This window comes from Martes martes (assembly GCF_963455335.1).
Source record: "Martes martes genome assembly, chromosome: 2".
NCBI lineage: Eukaryota > Metazoa > Chordata > Mammalia > Carnivora > Mustelidae > Martes > Martes martes.
In genome coordinates this window covers 200,109,249-200,132,391 of record NC_137889.1, presented here as the reverse complement: position 1 = coordinate 200,132,391, position 23,143 = coordinate 200,109,249, and the positions used below count along the sequence as shown (strand labels likewise).

Genomic DNA, 23,143 nt, shown 5'->3' with positions numbered 1-23,143 from the left:
TTTGAAAAGATCGAAATTTTATCAATAAGCAAAGAAAACTATTACCGTAAAGGAGAGGGACTAGCAGTGGGGGTGGGCGATTTTCACTTAGTCACCAATGGGTGATGGTGTTGAAATGTCTTTTGCTCAGCCGCCCTCTCTTTCTGCCCTCCTCCTCTCTCTCTGGGGAATCAGAACAGTCAACTGTCCTTCCCACACCTGAACGTTTGCAAAGAAGCCATGGCAGAAGTCGATGCAAACGCTGTAACAGCTCTCATCTGTGAGAGCCCTCATTTTGTCCTCCACTGACCTTCCAAATTCAATTACAATAGAATAAGTTCCAATTACCAATAATCTATTCTTTTCAAATCTCCATTTGCAACCAGACATTTTCTTGGGGGAAGGAAAGAGGGACTAGCTTTTACCAACTTCTTCAGAGAGCAGATACTATGATTTTAGAATTTTCTTCTCTTTCCTCTCTGTGCCATAGACCATAGGTTGCTAGAGCTCAGATAAATCACTTCCGTGCTGGTTTGTTTTCATCTTCTGCACACAGACACCCACAAACACACTCACGGGTCTCAGAGAGCGTCAGATAGTTGCAGAGAACTGGGAATATTGTGTGTGCCCCAGAATTACGGCCCGGCCCGCTTTAAGGAGAAGCTGCCTGGGGGCTCTGCCAGAGAAGAGGGTTCCTGCTGGATAAATGAGAAGCTGTCCAGCAGGGCACAATAAAAGGTGTGTGTGGCTCATTTCCTCTACCCAGGGGGGCTGCAGGGCAGAGGGGCAGGAAGGGAAGGTATCCTACCACTGTGGCTGGAAAGACTCCTCCTCTTCCTTTGTATATAAACCCACACAAGATTGTCCTCTGAGACTTTAAAGGAGTCCAAATACCAGCTAAGATATTTCAAAATTAAGCTAGTTAATTTTTATACAATGCCAAAGTATATATATATTTTTAAAGATTTTATTTATTTATTTGATAGAGAACATGCGCACAAGCAGGGGGAGCGGCAGGCAGAGGGAGAAGCAGGCTCCCCGCTGAGCAGGGAGCCCGATGTGGGGCTCGATCCCAAGACCCAGGGATCATGACCCGAGCCGAAGGCAGACGCTTAACCAACTGAGCCACCCAGGTGTCCCCCTCCCCAAAGTATAAATTGCGTTTCATTTGCCAAAACAAGTAAAGGTTTTTTGTTTTTTGATTTTTGTGAAGCAAAAGCCTCACCTTTTGGAAGTTACCTTTTTCCAAACACCCTTCCATTAAACACAAACAAAGAGATGACCCCTGAACCGTGAACACTAAAGAAACGGAATTCTCTCCAGGGACGAGCATGATGTGTTGCATTGTTTTCCTCTTCTCTAATTCACGTTCTTGTCATTTCAAGAAAGAGGCCACAAATAAGCAATTAAAGGCAACACGAAAACAAAGGGAAGGACAGAAAGAATTCATTTTAGGAAAATACCTTCAACGGTGGCCAAAGGAAGAATCCACATTTCAGAATCATACCAGAAATGGAGGGTTCACTAAAAGAAAGCTTTTCAATATTACAGAAACCCGAGGGAAAAGAAGGGAGGCTGAAAACTTCAGGAATACAAGGCTGCAGTCCCTCAGAGCCACCGTCCCAGGATTTTCATGGTAAATTTTACAAGGGGAGTTTGACCACCACCGCCACTCACATAGCCTGACCCGGGTTGGGGGGAGAGAAGATAAAACAACGCGGAAGAATGCTTCTCTCCTATTCACTTTCCATGAAAGAATGCCAAATAAAACTCGAAAAACCAGCCCAGTGAGCTCTCTCTGTGTTCGATAATATAAGCAGTCCCTACTTTCTTTTTCACCTTTTACATGGTGGAAAGGCAAGAAGAACTCCTGTAGCAATAAAGATTCAATTCACCTTGAGATCCAGAACACTGCGGTGACGGACGGCCACGTCCTCTTTTCCCTACGCTACGTGTTCTTTTAAGTGATGGTGTCCTGGGAAGCAAGCACGGGCCTGAAGCCCAGCTCCAAACAAAATCCTTGAGTCAAGACTGCGTAAGAATAAAAGCCGATTCAGGGGCGCCTGGGCGGCTCAGTGGGTTAAGCCTCTGCCTTCAGCTCAGGTCATGGTCCCAGGGTCCTGGGATCGAGCCCTGCATCCGGCTCCCTGCTCAGTGCGGACCCTGCTTCTTCCTCTCCCTCCACTCCTCCCCCTGCTTGTTATTTCTCTCTCTCTCTCAAATAAATAAAATCTTAAAAAAAAAAAAAAAGCTGACTCAAATTACTGTGACTAGGGAAAAGATCATCAGGTATTTACACCTGCAACTCTGATGCAGTTACACGATGTACAGTGGCCATCTCAGGCCATGTAAATTCAAAGTTCAATGAGAAGACGACACCTTGTCTTTAACATTGAGAATATAGTCACAGGTTCCTCCTCTTCGAACCAATGTTGGCCATGAGAATAGAGAAGCACTTGGCTGTTAGTGCACAGATGATCGCTCCTTAATGAGACACAGAAATAGTTACCGTGGAATTCCCCGGGGGAGTGGAGAGGCAGAACCATCAAGCGCACGACACAAAGTGATTGCTAATCTGAATGAGATAAAAGCCAGTCCAAACACCCTCATCATCAGAAATACGGTGACTGTACACCCACGACAGAGAATGATTGAAAATTCCCAGGCAGAAATATTGACGGCACTGAATTACACGAGGGCTCAAACAATGAGAATTTCCAAGGACAATTTAGAAAACCAGGCTTAAACTAAACACGCGGTCATTTTTCTTTATAAAGAGATACAACATTGAAGACACCTGTGAAAGCTTCGCCGTCCAGGGTCCTGCAAAGAAAGTGCTAGAGCTCACCTCCACATAGCAGGGACTTACCTGGGGGCGAGCAGAAGCATCCTAGCTAACAGCCCTCTGGCCAACCGCATGTCGTATTCAGGGGTGGGATAAAAGGCCATTCCGCCCCACTACTGCTCTCTCCCTGTCCCAGCGATCCCCTGCGCCTCCTGTCACAGCCGGAGCCGCCCCGAGCTCACTAAGCGAGCCACTGGCCGGGTCCTTCATTCCCAGTCACCTCTGCAAACCGGCCAATTAAGATTCAATTCCCGCCCAGTCCGAGGGAAGAAGGGAAGGTGCCCCCCGGAGAGTCTCCCGAGAAGACAGCGTCTCAGACAAGAGCGCGCAGCCGAGAAACGCTGGGAGCCCGCTTCGTGGGCAGGAGGAGCGGAGCAGCAAGGGAACCATCCGCTGACGCAACGCCTCGAGCGGGACTCGGCAAGTTTCCTTGAATGACCCCTGCCAAACCCGCGCCCTCCTCCGCAGGCAAAAATGCCACCGTCTGCAAAAGTGTGTGTCAACCGCTTTAGGCTTCCCACGGTCTGGGAGGCCACTGCGGCCAGGTCCAAATTATCACTAGACCTCGCAAGGCAACGCTGTCCTGTGAAGGCTAAGTCGGTGGCCCTGGGACAAACCTCAGAGCCAAGGGCAGGGCAGCGAGCCCAGTGAACCAGCCTCACTGCTCAACAGAGAATGAATTAGGGGTCAAACCCCGAGCTCCTATCATGGCTTTGCCTTGATTCATTTTCCAGAGCCCAGACCACCATGTGGCAAACGCTTAACAAGCAGATGAGACGGTTGTCATAACGGTAGCGATTGGTGGGGGAAGAGCTGGAAGTTTCTGGGGGAAAGCACTAGCTCAGGAAATTCTGAGTTTTAGGTTGGAACGTTTTGTTTCCTTTACCAGCGCTCTGAGGTTCCCTGGCCTGGGCGGGACAGATGTCATGGGGACGTTCCTGTTAGGGTAAGTGAGATGGCAGGATTCCCGCTGACAGGTTGGGTCAGCACATTCAGGGGTCTACGCGGGAAGGGAAGGTTGGGATTGGATCTGTGAGGACATTAAGCCCTGGGCCACCAAGAGTTTCTCTTTGTCAACCTGGGTCCTTGGCTGGACCAAGAAACTACACTTAGGGGGATGGAGTTTCTTGCTTTTACTCTTTCATTTTTCTTATACAAAAATGAGAAAATCCTTCCTGGCTATTTTCTCCGCAAAAAAGGAACTCTCTGTCACTCTGACCCATTGGCTCATGACGGGGCAGTTTTCAATTCTAAAATCTATGACCTGACACAAATTAGATTTGCTCAACGCTCACTACTAATCTCCTACCTCAACACTTGGAAGACTCCTAAGCAGCTGGTGGGCACATCACCTCTGCTCTAAGGGGAAACCCAGGATGTCAGCGCCTTACGCCTTTCCAGAATTCAGCACGAGATTTAGACCAGAGCCAGCCTGAAGGAGCTGCCAACGACCAAAATCAGAATAAAGTAAGTGATCAACTAACAGTCTCTTTGAATTACAACCCACAGAATAAAATAAATATGAAGGAGTCCTTACTGATATAAACAGTTAAAATAAGTGGGGTAACAGAAAAATTCCGATTAATAAATGTAGAAGGAATGAAGGAAATAAATGTTGCAGGGAATATAACCATATATAACTCCTGGTGACGTCAACCTTGATTACTTGGTTGTGGTGAGGTCTGCCAGGAGTAAGACATCCTGACATCGCATAATCCCTAACAGGACATGCTCAGAAGGACACATCACTTCTGCGGTAAACTTGGCAAAAATGGAGAACTTCAGTCTAACCAGGAGACAACATCAAACAAACCCAAACAGAAGGTATTCTACGAAATACTGGCCCATACTCTTCCAATGTGTCAAGGCCAGAAAAGACCAGGAAAGGCTGAGCAAATATCCAATATCACAGATGACAGGAAACAGGAAACATGACAAAGACGGCGTGGAATCCTGGAACAAAAAAGGGACATTCGTAGAAGAAAAAAAATGATAAAATCCAAATAAAGTCTACAGTTTATAAGTCTTAGCGTCTGTAGTCAACAGCACTTCACCAATGCCAATGTTCTGCCTGGTTCTGCTCTTTGGACTATGGTTGTAAGAGTTGTTAACTTTAGGGAGAGCTGGGGGATGGGTGTAGCAGAAATCTCTGTACTATTTTTGCAACTTTCTTATGAGTCTACAATTATTTCAGAATAAAAAGTAAAAACCAAAATGGGCAGGATTTAAGACTGGAGTATAACTCGATGAGAACCGCCCCAATTTCTAAGTTCAGTCCTACATCAGTGACGCTTAGAGAGCAGACGTCTCTCCCTCTAGGAAAGCAGCCCACCACTGCAGGCGCGTACAATGAACATTGTTGCGGAGTGAAGACACACACCTAAACTTCTCGGAGTTTATGGAGTTAGAGGGACATGACTGGGAACACACTGTATGCAACACAGAGGTCATGACGTTTTTAAAAGGAAGTTGCTTGCCGATCTACTCCCTTCCAGTCTCCCTTTACACGGACAGAGCACCGCCGGCCAGCCCTGACCACGCTGGTGAGGGCAACCCCGGCTTGTTTTAGACATAGTCTCTGTGGCTAGGACACCATCTGGATATGCAGTTAGGTTCATCTGTTTTATCCAACTGTTAAAGACCGCTGTGTAAAATCTTTTCACTGTTCCAAGTTCAAACTCAGGTCTGGAGATGGCCGTGCTCAAGCAGGCGTTCCTTCCAGCTCTGCTCTTCCTGCCTGCATCACCCAGGGTCACGGTCCCACGGTTACCCCCAAGGGCCCCACCGGCAGCAACTCGGAGGTCACACCCGTTCATCTTCCTCCTCCCTTCTCCTACCCTCATCTGCTGTCAATCTGCCTCCCAAGTTCATCTCACATCTTATCTGCTTTCTTGTCCCGTCACCACTTGCTTGGTTCAATCCTAATCATTCTCCACCCACCCCCACCCTCCAAGGGGGCAATTGCAGTAACTTCTTCAGCACAACTCTCTGGCCTTGAGTACGTTGGCGACGAGGCCCAGCCAGCCTACGCAGCCCGGCACAGTCTTGCTAAACAGAAGGTTCTGCTTCTCTACTCTGTGACGACCCAAGGAGGCGGGAGGGCACAGTGCTCGGGGCTCTGCTGCTTCGGGCTGGCCCAGAACAGCCTTTGCCAGCCGGCTGCCTTGTAGCCAGTGCCCTCTGCCTACCGGACCTGTCCTCGGTCAGTATATTCAAACTTCTTTGGAGTCTCTCTCTCTCTCTCTTTTTTTTTTTTATAAATCAATTATCTCTCTTGTGGTTTTTGACCAAAACACATTCTTCTCTTGCTTCTTTTTTTAAAGATTTTATTTATTTGACAGAGATCACAAGTAGGCAGAGAGGCAGGCAGAGAGAGAGGAAGGGAAGCAGGCTCCCCGCTGAGCAGAGAGCCTGACTCGGGGCTCGATCCCACGACCCTGAGATCATGACCTGAGCCAAAGGCAGAGGCTTAACCCACTGAGCCACCCAGGCGCCCCTGGAGTCTCTTTTTTGAATGAAATCTTACAGAGAACTTAAATGGAGACGCCGTAAACAGGGATAATTGTCTAAATCCAAATTTACAAAGTCCACGTCTTTATCACGTGAGTCACGGGGTCTGCAAGGAAGAGCCACAAACTGAAATCCGGATGATCGAGAACAACGACAAGCAGCACTTGCTGAGCATTTAAGGCGTGCCAGGCCCTGCCCCGCCTGCTTTCTGTGTGTTCGGATTTCCCATGCTTTCAGCCACCCTGGGATTAGTTACTAAACTCGTCTTACAGACTGGAAACAGGGAGCGAGGGTAACACGCGCGCTTACACACGAAGAGGCAGCATCACGACGGACGCATCACGACATCTGCTTCCACGGACCCCCCCAGCACTCTGTGTTCTCCTGCCCTCATGCTGGCACAGACGCACGTGGGAACGGACAGCACGGAAGCCACACCATCCCCGTCGTGCCCCTGACATTCACCTCCCCTGACACTCCGTCCTCGCTCCCTCCCGGCGGGCTCTGTGCTTAGCGCTTGGCGCATCCCAGCTCACTGAATTCCTAGGGTTTTACTAGGAAGTAGGTCCTCACGCTGACCATCGAGGCAAGAGACGCGGCGTCTGTGAGCTCAAAGTGAACCTGAGCCCACCGCCTCCTCGCTGAATACTGGTGCCGATGCCACAGGACCAGCGTGGGAACCGATGAGAAAGACCAAGGTCAGGCGTGCCACCGAGCATGGGGCGGGGGGTGGGGGGGTGGCGCAGGGACGAGGCTGCGAACTTCTACAGGCGACTTTATCATCCTAGGACGTTCCTCCATTCATTTTCATGACTATCAGTTCGGAGATGAGTGAGTCTCACTCTACAGTGTAACACACTGGTCCTTTCCAGAACATTTAAGACGTTGGTTGGTACGTTGCTTTGAGTATTTTTGATTCTAGTTTTAAAAGCGGTGGTTGATGTGTCTTTAAAAAGAGATGAGTCAAACGATTTGTGGGAGCCCCACCTCACCTCCCAGGAACCTTAAGATTTCTTCAGAACCGAGTTTGAAAATTACCACGAATCTCCTCTGAGCTTCTCCGGGACCTCCCCGTTCAGCCCCTCCCGCCCTCGCGCTCTAGCCTGTCTCTTGACTCCCAGCCTTGACCCCCAGTTCCCTTTTCCAGCAGTCGAGTCCCTTCTTCTGAACCCCCCGACACAGGCCTCCGAGCCTCTTACCTGTGCTTCGGCCGCCACTTAGCCTCTGCGGACCACGCGGCTTTCCTGTGCTGGGGGCGGGAGGCGGGGGGCTCCGGGCTGCGGTCAGACGTGCCGGCGCCCGCGGGGCCCGGGGCTGCATGTGCATCTCTGGCAAAAAGAGGAAAACGAGAAGCTGAGCGCGACGGTGTTCAAGGGCAGGGGCACAGACAAAGCATTAGGAACAACGCACGCACGTGAACACGGAGTCAGAGCAGAACGGCCGAGCGAGGCGGCCGTTCTCAGCAGCCCCCACTGAGCTCTCCGCCCCGAGGAAGGTGAATCCGCTCCGCGGGTCTTCATCCTTCCCGCACGACATCCCTGTGAAGCAACAGGGAGTCCTTCCCCGTCTCCGAAGACCAGGTTTTCCGACCACGGAGGAGAAGAAAGAGACACTGCAATGACGGTGACTCCCCCGTCATCCAGCCTCTACCCATCGGTAAAGAGTTGAGAAACTGGGCGCCTTGAAGCACGCGGCCAGACAAGGTGGTCCCCTGGAACCCGGGCCCTGCCGCCTCCCGTCTCAATTTCATTACAAGGACCGTGACACCCCCAAGTGAGCAGCCCCCGCTGCTCAGCCGCACAGAGGAACGTGCCAACTCTTGAGCCTGAGCTATTTTGGATTGTCCTGACGCCAGTGTGCTAGAGGCGAGCCCTTTCTGTGTCCATTAAAATCCATCCCCCCTGCCCCGTCCAGAACACCATTCCCTTAACGCCTCCGCTCCGCGCTCCCCGGCAGTCAGAGGTGGTTTTAAGCCCTGCGTGGCCACTGTGTTCTGCCGGGACAGCAGGGGCATTTCTCCTCCTTCGGAGCGTCTCAGCCCCCGAAGTCTGAGCTGCTGTCACTTGGGAACTGAAAGACGCAGGGCAAACTGCCCTTTGAGCCTCGGGCTCTGCGTTATAACATAAGGATAAGACGGTTAGGAGGTTAGGAGCCTCTCCGAGCTGGCCTCTTCCTGCTGACCAGCCCTAAGACACCGTCCCCTCTGTGCCCCGGTTCTCTCAGCTCTCAAATGGGTGCACAAAAACACCCACACTTCCACGGAGCTATTGAGAAGCTTAAACTAATTCTGCTGAAGCCCAGAGAACAGAGCCCGGCACATCTTCGGCGCTCAGCAAAGTAGCCAGTAGCAGCATGCCTGTCCTGCAGAGCTGCTCAAAGGGTTCTAGAGGAGTCGTTAACTGCCCAGCATCCTGCCTCCACGGGGGACACGCCTGATTATTCTCACCATCATTTACAGCGGTACGTCCACTTCAGAGCTGCTTTTAGCTAAGACGTTACACCAAAATAGACACAACTAAAGAGACCTGATCTGTGCTGGAAATAAGAGCAGGAAGAGCTCTGGCCAGGGGTGCCTGGGTGGCTCAGTTGTTGGAGGGTCTGCCTTCGGCTCAGGTAATGATCCCAGGATCCTGGGATCGAGCCCTGTGTTGGGGTCCCTGCTCAGCGGGAGCCTGCTTCTCCTCTCCACCTCTCCCCCTGCCTCTGTGCTTCCCTGCTTGGGCACTCTCTCTCTCTCTCTGTGTGTCAAATAAATAAATAAAATCTTAAAACACTAAAAAGAAGAGCTCTGGTCAGAGAGTTGACGGTCGAAGCGTTTTGCAGAATCCATCAAGTGGCCCCCAGCGAGGATTACTCACACAACCCTCCGTGGCCCCAAACCCTCTAGCTTAACCGGGGGGTGGGAAGGAGGTTCGCAGGTGTCTGACCAGCAGCTGTGTGACTGTAAAGACGACACGAACGTGAGCAGCACGCATCGGTGTAATCCATTCCGAGAGCAAGCTCTCCTTTCCAGCTCTCCTCTGGCTCCCAATGTCTGCGACGGGGAAACAAAGACCAAGCCTGAGCTTTCGTAAAACCTTTGTGGCATTTAATAACTTCCTCATTTTGGGCCCAGACCACAGAGGCTGGCTCCGCCCTTGCCGCACCATAGCTAAGCCCTTGGCTCTTTCCTTGCCCCCCCCTCCCCCGCTCCTGGGAGGCACCAAGGGATGGGAGGTCCAGGAGTACCGTCCCAGAGGAGGTGGGGGGTGAACGGAAGCACACAGAACAGGAGGTTATCTTAAAAAGAGAAACTTTCCTTAGATTATTTAAAAAGACTTCCTCTTTTTAAGGATTTTTAATTTGTGATTTTTCACAACCCTAGGAAAGCAGAGACCAGCACTGCTCTCCGTGGCCACCGGTGGTCCTGTCACCTGCCACCTCCAGGGGACCAGGTGAGGTTAGCAGCTGGGTGTGAGGGTTCGTGGAACCCATGTGGCTTGTCGCTGACTGCAAGCCCAGGGCTGAATCAGAGCCCCGCCTCCCTGCTAATCTTCCCCTCCTCCACCCCCGACGGACTCACACCCAAGTGGGCCATCTGCACATCTCATACACACTAGGACAAACGAGAAAAGAGGCTAGAGAGAGTGCAGAAGAACCACCAGCACCTAGAACACAGCTTTTCTGCCTTCTGGAAAAATCTGGACAACAAATAACGTTTAAAACATCATATGTCCTAATGAAAAAATTCTGTAGTGGGGGGAGGCCTAAAACAGTCCTGGAATGAGTGCTGGGGAGCCCGTCACCTTGGAATCCTCCCTTCACCCTTTCCTCTCCCCCCCCGATTCTCTCATCGCACGGGGAACCCGGCTGGCTCTGGAATGCCCACTGTCCCCCCGCACCTGAGGGTACCGTGCTCCCTGCCTCACGACAGACTGGCAGGGACACAACCTAGAACGTGCTCTGATCTCATCAGGAAGCGGAGCCCCATGGGGGCTACTGTGGTATCACTCGGCTTGAACGGATTCCAAGTCTTTCCTGTAAAACAATATGTATGCCTTCCCATACAGCAGGAGTTATTCTCGTAACGTCTCTAGATTTTTTAGCCCAGATGAACAATCCGAGACAGAAAAGTTGTGTATCTTGGCTCATACCACACTTGGACTCACACTCGCTTGGGATAAAAATCACTGACAACCACCTTCTCTTCTTCCTTCCAGTTTCAAAGCTTCAAACATGCTGAGTTCATCACACAAATTCTATAGGCCTTGGGATTACTAACCCAGATGCCGTCAGAATGGGTGGGGAATGGGGACAGTGGCAACATTAAATAGACATGCTACCAAGTGAGCTGATTTTTACTTAAAAGATACTCCAAGGTACACTGTTTTACTTTAAAATACCCGAAGACACACTGCAGAAGCCTTGGAATCAACGAAACAAGTTCAAGTGAAAAATACAAACAGAAACCAAACAGCTCTCCAGCCTGATGGGGAGCACTTCCAAGATCCCAAAAGCTAACCCTATTCTCCTGGCTTATCTGTCCTTGTCCTGCAGGATTCAGTTTGGTCGTCATTTCCTGTGGATGCAAGTTGGGGATGTCGCTGGCTACGGATGTGCATTTCCAAGTGCAACGCACACTGTCTTCCGACCGCCCGTCTGCTGGTCTCTCTTCCACGCAGGCTCAGAAAGGCAAGCGAACCAGCTCGATGCCCACAGACGTGCCTGATAATTATTTTTTTCAACGGATGAAATACTGCCAAACATTCCACAGATCTGTCACATTTCTTCCCTCCTGACTCCTTGTAGTTCACTCAACTTGCTGGCAAAGCTAACGAGAATCAGGGGGCGGGGGGCTGTGTTTATACTGCTTCTGCTCTTCTCCAGGCTGAGATCGCACATTATGGAGTGATGAAAGAGGACTCAGGGCAGACCTCGGAAGGTTTAGCAGGGGCTAAAAAAATTGGGATCCGCAATTCCAATGTCATCTTTCTTCTCCAGTTAAGAAACAAGAAATCCAGGCCAACCCCCTACGTTCTATTTCCCATGATGATGTACATGATGAGTACAGTCCTATCCGCCCCCCACCCCCCCACCGACCCCAATATTCATAACTCTTGAATATACACTGGCTGCTTTACCATTTGGTCTTTTAATAGAATCATTCAGTACTTTCTGAACTTTCAGCCAATATTAGAAGAAAAATTCCAGATTATTCTGTTCCTTGTGACTCTCTTGAACTGCATGAAAACTGGGGAATGCCGGGGAAAGCCGGAGTGGAAGCTGGCAGGAACTGAGCCAGGCCTTTTAAACAATCTCTCCAGATCCCTTTAGATTCCTGGTTTCTATTGAGTTTAAACAGCTTTACGTCGTCTTGCAGTAGAGTGGCCAAGAACCGTATCTCCCTAGCATGGACCGTTACGACATTAGGGACACGCTGGGTTTATCTGTAGAACCAACAGTTCCTTCCTTTTTGGCATGTTTCACGCAACAGGGAACAGCTACCTCACTGGACGCTGCCCCTCCTGCCCCCTTCAATCCGGCCCCTACCCGGCAGCCATGGCTTGTGCCATCCTCCAGTAAAACTGTGCAGCTGCTCCCCGCACTCCGGGCAAAATCCAAGTCCTTCCACTTGGTTGTCGAGGCCCGAGTGACTTGGCTTCCAGTCCTCCCTCCCACACCCTCCTCCCACGCTGCCCCGACCGCACTGGCCGGCCTCGAGCTCCCACCGAACTCTCCACCTTCACACACGCTGTTCCCTGCCTGGAACAGTCTTCCTCCCAGTTCTTACTTGGCTGGTCCTCCTTAGCCTTCTGGTCCCAGTCGAACACCAGAGACCACCTCACCTACTGCCATCGTCTCCTCCCAGGCAGCTGGTCCTTTCCTTCACGGCACTAAGGGCTGCACGGAATCATCGGCTCGTACGTGGTCTGTTCCTTCCACCCAACGGCTGGCTGGCTTTCCGCTTTGTTTTTCCACCAGCACGCACCTAAGGCCGACCACAGCGCGTGGCTCACAGGAGGCACATGATACAGACTTGCTGAACGGATCACGGGAGACGGTACAGGGGTAGTTGTGGGACGCACCCAGAATGGAGCTCTCTGCCCGCCAACTCTTAGAGGTATCTACCACACATGGTTTGCGGAAGGTGGGTCTCTCTTCTCCACGCGACCGTCAGCCAACTTCTTTGTGAAAGTTCATTGTGGTCCTATTTGGTCCATCGCATTAGCAGCGGCCTTTTGTGGGGTGGAGAGGACCGGCGTTGGGGCGCGGCGCCTGAGCCTTCCAACAAACACACAGTTGGCAAAGCTCTGTGCAGTTTGCTGCCTTATGTTTGAAGCGGCCGGATGCCTTCGGAGATTAAGCAGACAGAAGTGCACTGACACGGGTCTGAGTTGGTCCTCACAGCCCTTTGGAGAAATTCCTTTGGATTTAGGCTGGATGCGTGAGTGTACTCATTTTCAGAATCCGCCTCACGAAAAGTCATGTTCTCGGTTTCCTGGGTTTCTTTTTCTTATTCTCTTCCGTGTCCATCGCGCATGAAGCCGGCCTAACTATCATATCTCCTGCTAGCAGGTCTGAGTGTCATTGCCACAGGCTTCCCACGCACCTGCCCTCGGTCTCCCGGAGGGGGAGAAAGGAAGCCTGGATTCTCGGCTCCTCTGGTGTCTGGAAGAACATTTTCAGAACTGACGCCGTTGGGTACGGATCTCTGTTCTCAGCCTAACACAGGTGTTCTCTGTTTTCTGATGACACAGCGATGAGCATAGTTGTCACCCTATGAAAGAGACTCTGCCCTTTCTTTCAAGGCCCCTGTCCCCGGCCTGCCGGTCTGTACTTGTGTGTACGCACATCTATCTATATAGACCTACCCTTCTGGGTCACTCGCCCTCCCTTACTTGTCTTTTTCTGCTTTTTCAATCATTAGTTACCATCGAGGAAGCTCACTCTCTATTCTCTCAGGCCTAAACCCTAGCTGGTGCTTTCCACCATCGTAGGCACACCACTGGCTTGCACTTAAACACCTCTTCCTTCTGCTCCCATCCTGGTTCGGCGGCTGGCGGCTGGCAGGAGGCCCCCGTAGCACTTCCGCCCTGCAGACGCGGGAACGGGAGGTCGCAGACCTGCGTGCGTTTGCCGCTCCTGCGCTGGCTGCTGCTTTTTCTCGCTTGGTGTCCCCGGACACCTCCCACTAGATGCACGTGCACAATTACTACCACTGGCGCTCAGCGTATTTTGGATTTTTGAAACCATAAGCTTAACCATCTCCAGATCCTAGCCAATGACTTCTGTATCAACCCCTGCACCAAGACTGGAAAAGGGTGGGTAGGAAAAAGCCAGATGACTGGCCGGATCTTTTAATCTTCGTGGTAAACACTGAATCTCCTTCACATTTACTTTTGACTCCAATCCCTCCACCCACTGAAGCCTGCACATACACAGGTAGACCAGAGCGAGCACATAAGAAAACCCAGGGCCCTCATGCAAGGCCTGGTGGTGAAACTGAGGCTACCTTCACCACCAGAGCGGTAGGGCCCCTGCCGCAACTCTCAGAGCCCGCCCTTAAATCAACTCTCACAAGCGGCAGACTGTGTGAGTTGTAGGAAAGTGGATCCTGGAGCTGGCTTCTGTTGCTCTAACGTGGGCTCTACTGCCTAACAGGTGTTTGATGTCCGGCAGATCACTTAACCTCTTGGGCCTCAGTTTCCTCCTCTGTCCTCTAGAATAATAATTGCAGTGGCAGGGCGCCTGGGTGGCTCAGTGGGTTAAAGCCCCTGCCTTCGGCTCAGGTCATGATCTCAGGGTCCTGGGATCGAGCCCCGCATCGGGCTCTCTGCTCAGCAGGGTGCCTGCTTCCTCTTCCCCCCACCTCTCTCTGCCTGCCTCTCTGCCTGCTTGTGATCTCTGTCTGTCAAATAAATAAATAAAATCTTTAAAAAAAAATAGCAGTGGCATCAAAGGGTAGTTGGGAGACTTGAACAAGCTGATATGTAAAAAGCACTTAGAATAGAGCCTGGCAACAAATGCCAACTTCATACCAACAGAACAGAAACTTACATTTATTGGACTCATGCTATGTACACGATAACTGTGCTTTAAAAACAAAATTCAGCAAATTTTCTTTCCCATTTGCAACAATAAGGATCCTCATTACAGACAGAGCAAAATAAGGGGTACCTGGGTGGCTCAGTCAGTTAAGCCGTGTGTCTTCAGCTCAGGTCATGATCATGGGGTCCTGGGATCAAGCCCCGCATCAGGCTCCCTGCTCAACGGGGAGCCTGCTTCTCCCTCCTCCCCAGGCATACTCTCTCTCGCTATCTCTGTCCCTATCTCTGTCTCTCTCAAATAAACAAATAAATAAGTAAAATCTTTTTTTTTTTTCAAAGCAAAGTGAAGTAAAACAAGCAGAGAAAGGAATGGCTGAAGGCCACGCCCTCTCCACACGGGCTCTGAGGGTCACCGGCCTTTGAATACTTTTTTCTTAGGAACTGCCACATGCCAAGCCATGCGTGCCTCGCATCTCTTCCCCATCACCCTTTTGCTACTTATATGAGACAAAAGGAGCCTGGCGTGTGATAACCACCACGAGGGCGGCGACCATCACTCGATCACGGTGGTCTACATGAGAGAGATGAACGGGGAAGTCACCCAAGGGGTGTGACAGGACAGGCGGTGTAAGGATGGGTTCTTGAATTCCTTAAGAAAGGAGAACCGCGAAGGTCCAGAGCTTTCGGGGAGGCGTGTAAATAAATATTAACTCCAGAACGAAGGGTTACAGCATACAATGATAAGAAATACGGAGCATGAGAACAGCCTAGCACAGAGGACCCAGCCACTGGTTTGAAAGAAAGGGCTCCTCAAGGATGTCAGAATCAGCCCGAGGAGCCCTTCCGGGGGCCTCCCCGCCTCAGGGGAGCGTCAGGCACGGGCAGAAATGGCACTTCAAGGAATGTATGTGCACGGCTGTCCCAAAAACATGGAGTCCCAGGGCGCCTGGGTGGCTCAGCGGGTTAAAGCCTCTGCCTTCAGCTCAGGTCATGATCCCAGGGTCCTGGGATCGAGTCCCACATCGGGGTCCCTGCTCAGCGGGGAGCCTGCTTCCCCCTCTCTCTCTGCCTGCCTCTCTGTCTACTTGTGATCTCTGTCTGTCAAATAAATAAATAAAATCTTTAAAACAAACAAAAAAAACCCACTGAGTCCCTGGAGCCCTCCCACATTAGGCTCTGGGACAAGACCTCCCTCCCCTCCTACAGGCAGTGGAGGGCCTCTGGCTCTGGAAGGTTCCTGGGGTCACAGGGTGGTCTGTGGGGGCATCCAAACTGGAGGTGGTGATCGTCACTCATCGAGGGAAACGGGTCCCTTGCTAAATGTGGCATCAGCTGAGGAATCTTAGCAAAAATGAACCTACCTCCCCCCACCCTTGTTTGTGAGGAAGGCCTAATCCTGACTTTGCCCAAGAGGATTACTGGGTCTTAGAAAGAAGCTCACAGGCACTTTTTTAAAGCTCATGCCAACTGCGTTTGTGTCCGCAACATGCACGATTCGTTCTGCTGTTTAGGGTAGATAACAGACATTCCGTGCTATTTAAGTGCCTCCAAATCACAAACCTAAATGTTTCCAACGTGTGCTCTCGCCCAAAGCCGGAATCTGTCTCCCAAGCCTTCCTGCAGCTGTCGCTTTCTGTTCTGGGGAAGCAGGTCTGAACGCAAGGTACCAAAATGCAATCTGTTTTTTGCTTTTGTTTTTAAAGATTTTATTTATTTGATAGATGAGAGAGAGCGAGCACGCGCGGGACAGCCCACGCGCAGGAGCAGGGGGAGGGGCCGGCAGAGGGAGAAGCAGGCTCCCCGCTGAGCAGGAAGCCCCGTGTGGGCCTCAATCCCAGGACCCTGAGATCCTGACCTGAGCTGAAGGCAGCCACTTAACCCACTGAGCCACCCAGGTGCCCCCAGGCAGACAGTCTGTGGAAAAGAAATTGTGGTTTACAATATACCTTTTCAAGGTGTTTCTAACTATGGTTGTACAGGCTGAGTTTCTACTTGTCCCCAACATTTTTCCTTTCCTTTGGTTCCTACAGGATTAGTGTAAGAGTTTTTTTCTGTTTGTTGTTTGTTTGTTTGCTTTTGTTTTTTATTGCTGTATGTCCCCACTCACCCCAATACTACCCTACCCCCTCCAGGGGAATTCCGGACCCACCCACATGTAACACAAAAGTGGGATTGCCATAATGTATGTCTTGAGGTTAGCACAGCATTCTTAAAACATCATTTTAAAATATTATGAACTGGGTGCTTGGGTGTCTCAGTCGGTTAAGTGTCTGCTTCTAGGTTAGGGCTCGGTCCCAGGGGGGGATCGAGTCCGGCAGGCTCCTTGCTCAGCGGGAAGCCCGCTTCTCCCTCTCCCACTCCCTCTGCCTGCACGCTCTCTCTCTGTCAAATAAATAAATAAAATCTTGAAAAAACACTTTATTGCTAAAAATGCTCTCATCTAAAGTTTCAGCAAGCTGTAATCACCGATCCCAGATTACCGTGACAAATAATAGAATGCTGAAAAAGCTGGAAATATTGCAAGAATTATCAAAATGCACCGCAGTGACAGGAGGCAAGCAAATGCTGTCGGGAAAATGGTGCTGTCAGGCCTGCTCAACGCGGGGCTGCCACAAACCTTCACTGTGTAAAAATCACAGTATCTATGAAGCACGACAAAGCCACGTGCACTAAAATGAGGTACGCGTGTGTTTAAAAGGGAGAGCGGGTGGGGAGGTGAGGGCTCCCTTTTCTCTGGGCACAGCCGGTCCCGCCCCCTCCAGGGAGCACCCAGGCACTGGCAGGCCGAGGGGGAGCTAGGCCGGCCCAGGGCAAGAGAGAGCCTGTACATCACCTCTCATCACCCCTTCCGCGGCAACCCCAACCTGCCAAGCCGGGGAAAGGTACAGAACCCGTGACAAAGAGAAGGTACTGGGCTGTGACCCCAGGTCACCGGTCCAGGTCCAGCGACACAACTGTGGCCTCAGCCCAGCCAGACCTGGCTCAGTGGGGGAGGCAGCCTCTTCTCAGGGCGGCCTTCCAGCGGCTGGCCGGGAAGAGGTAACCATGGGAACCAACACAAAGGGCTTCAAGTTGAGGGGCAGAGGCTGGAGGCAATGGTGAAGAGGCCGAGAGGGACTTCAAGTGACGGTCCTGCCATTTTCCTCCCTTGAGTGACTCCCGTCTATTGTGAGTCAGACTCAAAGACCGTAAAGGGCAGTTTGCTCGCAGTGGCAGAGCAGCCTTAAAGGGTCGGGCACAGCCAAGGAGCCAAGATTCTTGCAGGGTTTTCCTCCAGATTTCTTTCCTCCCCTTTGGAGAGCAGAACCCTGAGAGTTTCATCCGCCAGGAAGGTGCCCTGTGATAGTGTGGCCCACGGGGCAACCCAGGCTGGTGCACAGTGGCGTGCCGTCAGATACAGGCTGCGAGCAACACTTCCCAATGGGACTCCTCCCCACACCCAAGGGGCAGCCCGTTGCCTCCCGTGGGCCTAGCTCTGCCTGCTTCTCGGGTGGGTCTGTAAAGAGACCAGGCACCATCTGGGAAGTTGGGGGGAAAGTCCTGAGGTTCTGGCTGTTCCGCCGCGCTGCAAAGGAGAGGCCTGGACAATGAGGACGCTAATACAGAGTATCTTGCACAACAACCAGGACTTTACGGAAATGGGGGGTGGTAGGGGGAGTAGATCTAGTGCAAAGGCTCTCATCTAAACAGGAAATCGTATCTATAATTTATTTAACTACCTGTTCCCCACCGGCCTCCACACATTTTTTTTTTTTAAGATTTATTTACCCATTTTAGAGAGGGGTGGGGGAGGGGCAGAAGGCGAGGACTCCTCAAGCAGACAGCATGCTGAGTGCAGAGCCTGAGGCAGGGCTTGATCCCACGACCCAGGAGACCATGACCTGAGACGAAACCAAGAGTCGGCCGCCCAACCGACTGAGCCTCCCAGGCGCCCCCCCCACCCCCACATTATTTTAATTGGCCAATGTGACCTAAACCTTCATTAAATCAGTAGGGTTCTCAGTGTACAATTGACATTCATTTTTCAAGTCTAGCCCAGGGTTCTCCAGAATCTATCGAGGAAATGCCAGTGGAAATAGGGAACAGAAATACCCCAGATCAGTTTACTTTCCCTCTTACCATGACAGGGCTCTGGAGACCATCTTTCATCTGGCCTTCCTTCCGGAGACCAAGGTAATACCACATCTACGTCAATCCCTACAAGGGCTTCGCAAAATCTAGGCCAAATCCTAACAGGTGGCCTAGTTCTCCACCCGTCTTTGTTTCTGGATCGACTTCTTAGTTGGAGCCACTGGGGTGATAGGAGGCTGCAGGCCACTGGCCACAGGGAGGGCCACTGACGGGCAGACTTTGGAGGGCCTGGGAAAACATCCGTTACCGCCTTCCTGCCCCCCGCCCCCCCACCGTGGTCAACCAATTCCTCCATCACCAGCGTTCCCTTGCATGCACCCCATAATGGCGGCACTAGCCCCACGTACTTCAGTAATTAAATCTTAAAAATAATTTTACCTCAAGGGGAAAAGCAAGCGACCTCTACCACGGGAGTCATCGGCTGAGCAGCAGGACCCGGTGGAGTTCCAACCTGCCACCTCCGTGCCCTCAGCAAACCGCCGAACCTCTTGGGTCCAGGGTTTCCTCACCTCTAAAGGGGGATGACAAGAGTGCCTCCCTTGCAGGAGTGTGAAGATACAAGATTCTCAGGCACTGCTTCCCCCTTAGCAAGTACTCAATACACTTCCAAAATTAACACCCACGAGGGGCCAGGCTCCTCACTTCTACATGTGTTTCGTCATTTGATGGTTAGAACAGCCTCAATCTGATGGCATGAATACCTCTTCCAAGGTATTATCATCACCGTTCTACACATAAGGGAACTGAGGCTCAAAGAATTAAGAACTTGCCCTAAACCACTGGCCGGCAGCAGAGCTCGGATTCGGGTTGGCGGGGGGGGGGCTCTCCATCTCCATGGTCTAGGACCTTCTCACTATACTGAACTGCCTTTCTCTAGAAGAACATTTTGTTGTTCTTATTTTTAGGAAGATAATAAGAGGAAACCTTAGCAAGTAACTCTGATGTTTAAGAAAACACTTCCAATGGCAAAAACACAAACGAAACAAACAAAAAGCCCCAAAAAACAAAAAACCAACAAGAGTAGCCCAAGACAGAGCCCTCTGCTCTGAAAAAAAGCTCCAAGAGAAATGAATACACATTCACACTTACAGTCAGGGCGTCTGCGAACCTGAGTGCAAAACATCTTATCAGTCGTGATTGAATTCCCAGGGCTAATATGTTCTCAGTAAACGTGTGATAAATGTTTACTGAATGAATTACACCAACCCAACAACAAAATGCCTCTGTCAGAGTTGGCAAGTTACATAACGTCTTTCCTAAGCACTTTGTTGAACTCGAATAATTGAAGCTTAATGGATTAAGTAAACTATTATCATATTTACCACTCTGTCCAAGGTATCTTACTGAAAATTCAAGTTAGTTCGTCCCTTTGAAAAGAAGCACAATATCAACCTGATCCAGAGTTCAAGAGTTTTTGTCCACCACCATCTTTCGAAAGAGGGTGTAAAATGTAACCTTTTCACCTGGATTCCCAGTGGAAGCCATAAACTTGGTCTGTAAACTCGGTCTGGTGGTTAAGCTTCAACAAATTTCATTAAATCAGTCCTCAAAAACAGAGGGGTTTGCCTCGTGGGTATGTCCTCTCTTTTTACATCTGCTGGCATCAAAAAAGCTCACTGGTATTTTGAAAAGGTAGGCTTTGGCAAGAACTTTAAATTCCCTACAACCTCCAAGAAAGAACTTACTAAAAAGAAGATACATCCAATGCTAAGGAGATCAGTTAATAGGTTACAGGATCCTTCACAGTCTTAAATAAATGAGATGGCTTTTATAAAAAGTACAGATCATTTTATCAACACCAAAATCACATTTACATTTCTCTCAGGGCATGGGATTACTAGCCGACATTTACTGAGTCCTTACTAAACCAAGTACTTTCATTATCGAACTCCGTCCACACAACGACTCTATGAAGATGTTTCATTATTGTCTAATGCTTTCAGGTTCAGAGGTATTTAATAATTTCCCCAAGGCAACCTACACCGAGAGGGGGAGATGGGATGTGTACCCTTGTCCGGTTCTAGAACCTGTACTTTTCTTCTTCTAATTGAACTAATGCTTTGCATACAATAAAATGCATAGGCCCTAAGTGTTCAGTTTGCTGGAGCTTGATTGTGTAGAACTATGCAACCATCACTCAAAACGAGACCTAGAACCGTTCCAATGCTCCAGAAAAACCTCTTAAACCTTTCCAATTTATCCGTCCACCCCCTAGAGGCAACCACTAACTTCTCTACCACTAAGTTCTCAACCACTAACTTTTCTACCATAGCTTAGTTTTTCTTGTTCTAGTACTTCGTAAATCGAATTGCTTAGAAATTCCTCTGTGTCTGGCTTCTTTACTATAATGGTTCTGAGGGTCATCCAGCTTTTGATTGCTGAGTCATATTCCGTTGTACGGCTGTACCACGGGGCACCCATCTTCTGGATGGACACAGGGTTGTTTCCAGTGGTTGGCAATTATCAATGAAGTTGCCATGAACATCCTGTACAAGTCTCTTTGTGGACATTTGCTTTCATCTATCTTGGGTAAATAGGCAGGGGAATGAGTCGTGGGTCATGGGGTTGGTATAAGTTTAACTCATAATAAACCTGAAGTTCTTAACCCCTCAGAATGGCACTAGCTTATGACCATCTGCTATGTCCTCTTCTACGACGAGTTCCCTGAGGGCAAAGAACCCGTCTCCGTCTCCTCGGCTGCCTCCCACACAGTCCGTGTTTGCTGAACAAATGGAAGGCCATTGTCACACTCCTGTTCCTTCTTTTTTTTTTTTTTTAAGATTTTTTTTTAATTTGTTTATTTGAAAGACAGAGATCAGAAGTAGGCAGAGAAGCAGGCAGAGAGAGGGGAAGGGAAGCAGGCTCCCTGCTCAGCAGAGAGCCTGATGCGGGGCTCGATCCCAGGACCCTGGGATCATGACCTGAGCTGAAGGCAGAGGCTTTAACCCACTGAGCCACCCAGGTGCCCCTCCTGTTCCTTCTTTGGGTGTTACTATAGCATAAGAAAACATGCTTGGCATGCGTGGAGGAATATGACAGCCGAAGGGTGTGAGCGGGAGGCAGTGCTCATTCAGGCAAAGTGAAAAATCACCCAGCCAGGAGACTCTTGACTTCCCCACTTTCTTTTCGACACGACCTTTCTTAGAAAGTGAACCCCTCCCAGTGATCCTTTGGGGAGAAAGCGTGGTGGCTGTTCCCCATCAAGTGACGTTACGGAAAGGGAGAAAGGTGTCACCGCCATTGAGGTCACACCGTGGTTAGAATTACAGGATACTTCTGTCAAGCAGGGGGTGGGAGGCAGAGGAAGCAGCAGTCCATGAAAGCCGGACCTTCTGCAAGAAATCAGCAATAGGGCAGCCCCGCTGGCCCAGGGGAGCAGCCTCTGACAGAAAGTACGGGAATATATGCGGTTTGGGCAAAAGCGCTACACGAGAATACATTCTGAGGAGAAAAAGTCAAATGGAATGCTGATGTAAAAATGTAATCAGATTCAACACACAAAATAGCAAACTGGAAAGAAGGCTGGATCCAGAGTGGAGGGAGCTCTCGGGGACATCATCCTTAGACCGGAGGCTATGACACATACACCCCTCCCCACCTGAGGCAGAACCTGTCATTCCCATGAATCACTTCATTCATTTTCTTTAAATCACACAACTTACACTATATTCAACCTATGACTTCTCAGAAAGTAATTAAATCACTGTTGATTTTCTATCCATAAATAGAAAAGAACTGGCAGGTCCTAGGGATAATTACCAATCTTTCCTCCCGAAGGAGGATCTTTGTTTTACATAAAACAGGGCTTCCCTGGGCTCAGGAGCTCTAGACCCGTTGGTCCCAGGTTACTCAAGACTGAAATGCACTTCGAATTCCTCACATGGGGGCTTGGAGAGGTGACCCCATCTTCCTTTATCCAGACAGTGCCGCACTGAAAGCAGATGAATGTTTATCCTATTCTTAAAACCTCCAGGGAAGTAAATTCTCCACAACATCCCTTGGTAACCTTCTCCAGGGTTTTATCAAGCGTACAGTGAGGAAGTTCTGATGTAGAAACCAATAAAAATATTAACTCTGTGAGCCTAGCTAGCTTACACCAGTAAGGGATGTGTTTGGGCCCTTTGCCCTAATGGCAGAAACATGTATTTACAAAACAGGCTACACAAACAGAAACCATTTGTCAGGAACAGATGTGGGAAGTTGATTCGGGAGAAATTGCCACAGCAAATTCCATCCCATGAGCCACGTGAAGAAGTTATTGTTGGTTAGACCCTTTTTTAAAGTGCAAGTTTATTTCCTTGGCGTTTCCTAGTTTAATTCCTAAACCAAATTTGTTAGCAATAAAAAAATGTCCATAGCTGCAAAGTTTTCAAATGACTAGGCATCTATGAAAAACTAGGCCTTAACATACAATATAAATGTTGTTGCTAGGAATAACTGTTTACTACTTTCTCAGTTCTGTGCAGTCCACCTTTTCTGTAAATGACCATGTAATACTTTCATAATCAGAAAAAAAAAATTTAAGACAAAAATAGCCATCAAAGTTAATTCAAATGTAAACCCCCTTCCGGTGAAATTATTTATGGGTGGGATTTAGCTATACATCTAACACTTCTAATTGGAAATAAAGAGCCTTTAAATATTAAATCAT

The 23,143-nt window shown here is 49.8% G+C and overlaps 1 protein-coding gene across 2 annotated transcripts in view; it reads right to left on the bottom strand.

Moving 5' to 3' along the window:
- SHROOM3 (shroom family member 3) overlaps window positions 1-23,143 on the bottom strand; it is a 187,765-nt gene that overhangs the window by 49,915 nt on the left and 114,707 nt on the right. For both annotated transcript variants that reach the window (XM_080831140.1, XM_080831141.1), the window contains exon 2: window positions 7,534-7,662. The gene's annotated coding sequence lies outside the window, so the exon portion shown is untranslated. The remainder of the gene's footprint in view (window positions 1-7,533; window positions 7,663-23,143) is intronic.